The sequence below is a fragment of the Eubalaena glacialis genome, chromosome 1 (genome assembly GCF_028564815.1).
Source record: "Eubalaena glacialis isolate mEubGla1 chromosome 1, mEubGla1.1.hap2.+ XY, whole genome shotgun sequence".
NCBI classification, from domain to species: Eukaryota; Metazoa; Chordata; class Mammalia; order Artiodactyla; family Balaenidae; genus Eubalaena; species Eubalaena glacialis.
The window spans coordinates 188,686,412-188,692,411 of NC_083716.1; positions in this window are offsets into that span (position 1 = coordinate 188,686,412).

Consider the following 6,000-nt stretch of genomic DNA (forward strand, 5'->3'; position numbering starts at 1 on the left):
AGTTTTATAATTTTATATTTGAAGAAATATTCCTTTGAAATACAAGCCTTTAAAACACAGCCTTTCAAAATCTCAACTGGTGAGGTGTGGGTTTTAAAAAGTTGAGAAAAACTAACAAATTAAGCCAATTTATTAACAACATGGAAATACTGCAAATAATATAGTACAAATAGTCTGTACTATATCCAGAGTGTTTACTTAATTGATATGTAACTGTCAAATGATTTTCAAGCTGATATAATTCTGAAAGACATACAATATAAAGTTGAATAAATATTCAACTGGTAGAAACTGCAAATAATTTCAACAACAAATGTTTAAGTCACTACAATGGAGCAGTCATCATCTTCTCTCTAGAGGAAAGAATTTACAACTCTGGGTGATGAAGTTTGCTAAGGGAGTAATACTTACCTAACCATGACTTCTATATCTTAGAGACTGAAAATCAAGAAGTGTGGACATCAGTCTTTCATGACCTTGACATCTCATTACAGGCGAGAAAAGAAAGAGGCTCTTTTGAGAAGTGATGTTCACTGCCAACTTCCTGGTTTCTTCTTCAAACAAGGAACATTTAGACCTCTCCAAAGCCCTCTGGCACAATGCTAGAGAAACATCCCGTATCAGCAGGTGCTTCTGCCCAGTCCACCGATTTTTATGGTTGCTGGTACAAAACTTCACAGTTATTCTCAAACATTATGGGACCTCTAATTAATGATGACACTAATTTGCAAAAATAACTCTAAAAAGAACTTCCCAATATCTAAAATAAGCCTCTGGTTTAGTGGTTATGTAGTTATTAAAATATATATTTGACTTCTCCTTGAGGAGCATGTGTAAACAATTTTATATATTTGAGCCCACCTTTACAGATTCCAAGCATATAAAAATACATTTCTAGGCTGTGCCATATATCATTTCTTTCCCTTCAAGGGAATATTACAGGCAAAGATTATGTCATTTGAAGCATTAGCCATTTCAGATTACTTTTTACATTTTTCCCTCATTGAAATAGCAAATAAAAGCCCCACCAAGTTCTGGTTTTGCTTAGCAAATATTGTCTTTTTTTGCTAGGTACCTTGCTTCTTTACAAGTCCTGAGAGTCTAACTCCTTCATATCTAATCATTTCCACTGCTAATATCTTAGTTCAGATCCTCTTACTTCTTGCCTGAGTTATGGCACTATATACCACGTAGGCCATTCTGCTTATAGTAATTCATCTACAGTCCATATTCCTCCATATTGTTTGAGTTATTACTCTGAATGCAAATACGATCCCATTGCCTTTGTCCATTTGCTCAAAGCCTTCCAACAACTCTCCATTGTTCTGGAGTTAAAGTCCAAATGCATCCCTTTTTACATCTCCAAGTCTCATTCCTTGAAAGCCCTCAGCATGCTGCCGTGCTTCAGCTACACTCAACCATGCTGCTCCATCCTTCCCTGTATTTGCATGTTCCATTCTCTCTGCTTGGAAGTCCTTTCCTTTTTCTCCAGTGCCACCCACTTTAAGCATATCTTCCTCCAAGAAGCCCTCTGGGATCCACCAAGTTGAGATCACTACTTTGCCTTTGACTCCACTTTACATAGTACATACTTTTATGTGTGTGTGTATCAGCTTTATTAAAATATAATTCACATACCATACAGTTTACCTATTTAATGTGTACAATTCCATGGTTTTTAGTAGATTCACAGAGTTGTGCAATCATCACAATTAACTTTAGAACATTTTCATTACCTCCCAAAATATCCAGTACCACTTAGCAGTCACTCTCCATTTCTCCCCAACCCACTCCCATCCTCTACAACTACTAATCTACTTTCTGTCTCTATAGATTTGCCTATTCTGGACATTTCAGATAAACAGAATAATACAATATGTAAACTTGTGTGACTGGCTTCTTTCATTTAGTGTAATGTTTTCAAAGTTCATCCATGTGTATCATGTATCAATTCATCATTCCTTTTTATTGTTGAATAATATTCCATTGTATGGATATACCACATTTTGTTTATCCATCATTATTTGATGGACATCTGGACTGTTTTCACTTTTTGTCTATTATTAATAATGCTGCTAAGAACTTTCATGTGCAAGTTTTTGTACGGACATATATTTTTATTTCTTTTGGGTAGATATCTAGAAGTGGATTTTATGTTTAACCTTTTGAAGAACTGCCAGACTGTTTTCCATAGTGGCTGGTTAGACAGAGTTATCAAAGTTTGAATAGAGTTACCTTGTGAACCATTTTACATTTCTGCTAGCAGTGTATGAGGGTTACAATTTCTCCACATCCTTGACAAAACTGTCTGTTGCTTTTTTTTTTTTAATTCTAGCCATCCTAATGGGTGAGTGGTCATATCTCATTGTGGTTTTGATGGTCATTTCCCTGAATGATATTGAATCTCTTTTCATGTGCTTATTAGCCATTTGTATATCTTCTTTGGAGAAATGTCTATTTGGATCTTTTTACCAATTAAAAAAATCGAGTTATTTCTCCTTTATTCTAGATATGAGTCCCTTATCATATGTATCATTTGAAAACCTTTCCTCCTATTCTGTGTGCTGTCTTTTCACTTTCTTGATGATGTCCTTGAAGCATAAAAGTTTTTAATTTGAATGAAGTCCAATCGATCTATTTTTTCTTTCATTGCTTGTGTTTTTGGTGTCATATCTAAGAAACCATTGTCTAACCCGAGGTCATGAAGATTTACTCTTATGTTGTCTTCCAAGAGTTTTATAGTTTAAGCTCTTACATTTAGATCTTTATGGATCTTGAGTTTTAATTTTTATATATAATGTGATGTAGAGGTCCAACTTCATTAATTTTCATGTGGATATAGTACATACCTTTAATATTTTTACATTTATCTTACTATGGTATAATTAACTAGTGTATGCCTTTCAAACTACACAAAGAGAGGAACATGTCTTATTTACCATAGTATACCTAGCACAGTGCTTGGCATCTAATAGATGTTCAAAATATACTTGTTAATGGAACTTAACTGGATTGTAAATATAGACCATTTTTTTCTTGTTACTAAAAAACAATAAACAATGTTATTTTGATTGAAACATGCAGTATTACCTGATTTTTAGGATAGTTATATTTTATGAGGATATGTCCATTTTAGATGGGCATAAAAAGATTCCTAAACTGGGTTAGATCTATAATCCATCTAGACAGATTTTATTTACTTGCAAAGGAACAAGAGCTATATTATAAAGTGTTTAATTCTTCTTCATAGTTTTGGCATCAGTGATAAGAAATATACCCCCCAAATAATTTTTATGCAAATTTTTTTAACTTAAGGTAGCAGATTATATTTTCTAAAGATGGGTCCAGCAATATCTCCTGTCCCACCCACATACTCTTCTAAAACCTTGTCACTTCCTCATCAAGAGCTGTAGTCTATATCCTTTCCCCTTGCAATTGGTTGAAACTTTATGACTGCTTCAAACTCTAGAGTCTAGTAGAAACGATGATTGCTACTTTTAAGGCTAGAACATAAAAATGTTATGCATGTCATTCTGGTTCTTTTGGGATGCTTGGTTTTGGAACCCAGTCACCATTCTGTAAGGAAGGCCAAAACACCTTGGAAGAAGAGGTCTATGTGGAGAAAAACAGAAGCTTCTGGCTTTTGGCTTTCGCTGAACTCCCAGCCAATCGATAGCACCAAATTGCCAAATATGTGAATGAGTTGTCATGAATGTGGATTCTCCAGTTGCCAGGAAACTCACCCCAGATGATGCCATGTAGAGATGAGACAAGTTGTCCCTGCTAAATCCTGCCCAAATTGCAGATATATGAATGAAACAAATGATGGTTGTTGCTTTACACCACTAAGTTTGGGGGATAGCTTGTATATCAATAGGTAACTACTACTAATTTTGGTACCTAAAAAAGGGATGTTGTCATAACGAAATCTACTACATGTGGCATTGGCTTTGGAACTGGACTGTGGGGAGAAGTTGGAATGGTATTGAGGAGACTGTTAGTGAAACCAAAGGGGTCTTAAGTAGAGGGGTTGTGGAAGACCTACAAGGCTTTGAGGAAGCTGTCAGCAAAGCCTTTAAAGAAGAGAGGAAAGTATTATTGGAAGCTGAAAGAAAGGGAACCTTTGTTAGGTGATGGCAGAGAGCTTGCCAACACAGTCATCTAGAATAATGTGGCAAGGAGAAAATGTACCTAATAAACTCAATGATCTAGCTAAGGAGATTTCTAGGAATAATATTCAAAATGCCATCTGATTTTTTTTCTCATTGCCTAAGATGAAATGTGAGGAGAGAGAAACGAGCTAAAGAATAGACTATTAAATATAAAAGAGCTCAAACTTGCTGTGTTTGAAATAAAACCATTTTTCATACCCACATTCTGTAAAACAATTACTAAATTCTAAAAAATGGCTCTGGAAAAGATCAAATCCAAGATGGGTCTGTAAGATCTTTGTTAATACCTCAGAAGGATTTAAGACAGTTGTTCATAAAACATTTCAAGAGAGGAAAGGTCTTTTAGGAATCTTAATACCTACCTGGCCACATCATTTCAGTTAAATAATAGGACTTCTAAGATTCTTTTTTTTTTTAATTAATTAATTTTATTTATTTATTTTTGGCTGTGTTGGGTCTTCATTGCTGCACGCGGGCTTTCTCTAGTTGCGGCGAGCAGGGGCTACTCTTCGTTGCGGTGCGTGGGCTTCTCATTGCGGTGGCTTCTCTTGTTGCAGAGCACGGGCTCTAGGCATGCAGGCTTCAGTAGTTGTGGTACACGGGCTTAGCTGCTCCGTGGCATGTGGGATCTTCCTGGACCAGGGCTTGAACCCGTGTCCCCTGCATTGGCAGGTGGATTCTTAACCACTTCGCCGCCAGGGAAGCCCTAAGATTCTTAAAAGAATTCTCCCACAGCAGTCTCAAAAGAATCCCAACTATACAAGTGTTTGTCTTCAAGAGTTTTGTGGATTTGGCTTTTGTTTAATGGAGTTGGTTATAAATTGATACACAAGAAACCCACAAGAATTTTTAACAAATTATATCTGTTTAGACTGAAAGCAGGAGATATAATATGAAGAGGACCCTGGATCCCCAGATTTTTAGAGGCAGGCCTTTTCAATTCACACTACATTTGTGCTAGATCAGATTATTTATTGCCTTGCTTGGGTGATGTATTTTACTTCATGTGTCTTAAATTTTCAGGTTTCTGTTTTTGAAGGGCATTTTCTTATTTCTAATACTACTGGAATTTTAAAAACAAGATGTTGTCTTCAATCCATTAATTTAGTAAGTTTTAGAGGCTTCAAATAAACTATCACACTGACTTTCAGATTGAGAAACACTAGAGTTGGTTTTTTTTTTCCTCTCAAAATGTAGTCTCCTCCCACCCACTACCCACCATCTACTTTCCTTCAATAGTTTATGATTTCCTTTTGTCTATTTCATGGATTTGCTCTTTCTTAAAGTCTATTGGCCAGAACTACACTAATATTTCAGGGCAGATATACGCAGTCTTTGTCAAAGATCAGGACAAGGTTATATCTTTTGTTTACTACAATACTTTTCTTGATGATCATGGAGATGGTATTTGTCTTACTAGATTTGGTGTGCTTGAAAAATTACTTAAATATCTTTAGCTATAAATCCCAGAGCAAGGAGATTACATTGTTATCTGCCTCTATTAGGAACAGTTCATGGATTACGGGAAAAAATGTAGGAAGCAAATATCACACCAAAATATTGTCAGTAGAAACATAAAATATTGGCAGGATCCTGTTTGAAAAGCAACAGAGGATTATTCCACGTGTTTCCTTTTATTCATTCAATTATGTTAAGTTTAAGGGGGTGAATTGAAGTTAGGTATATGTAAAATACTTCCCTTTGCATTAGGCATTTGGGGACTGGAAGTCAGTGTTACAGCAGGTACATATTTGGGATTGTCTCAGACCGGGTGTGAAGTATGTCTCTCCCTGAGCAGCATGTACTGGCAGTATCAACAGTAACTAAG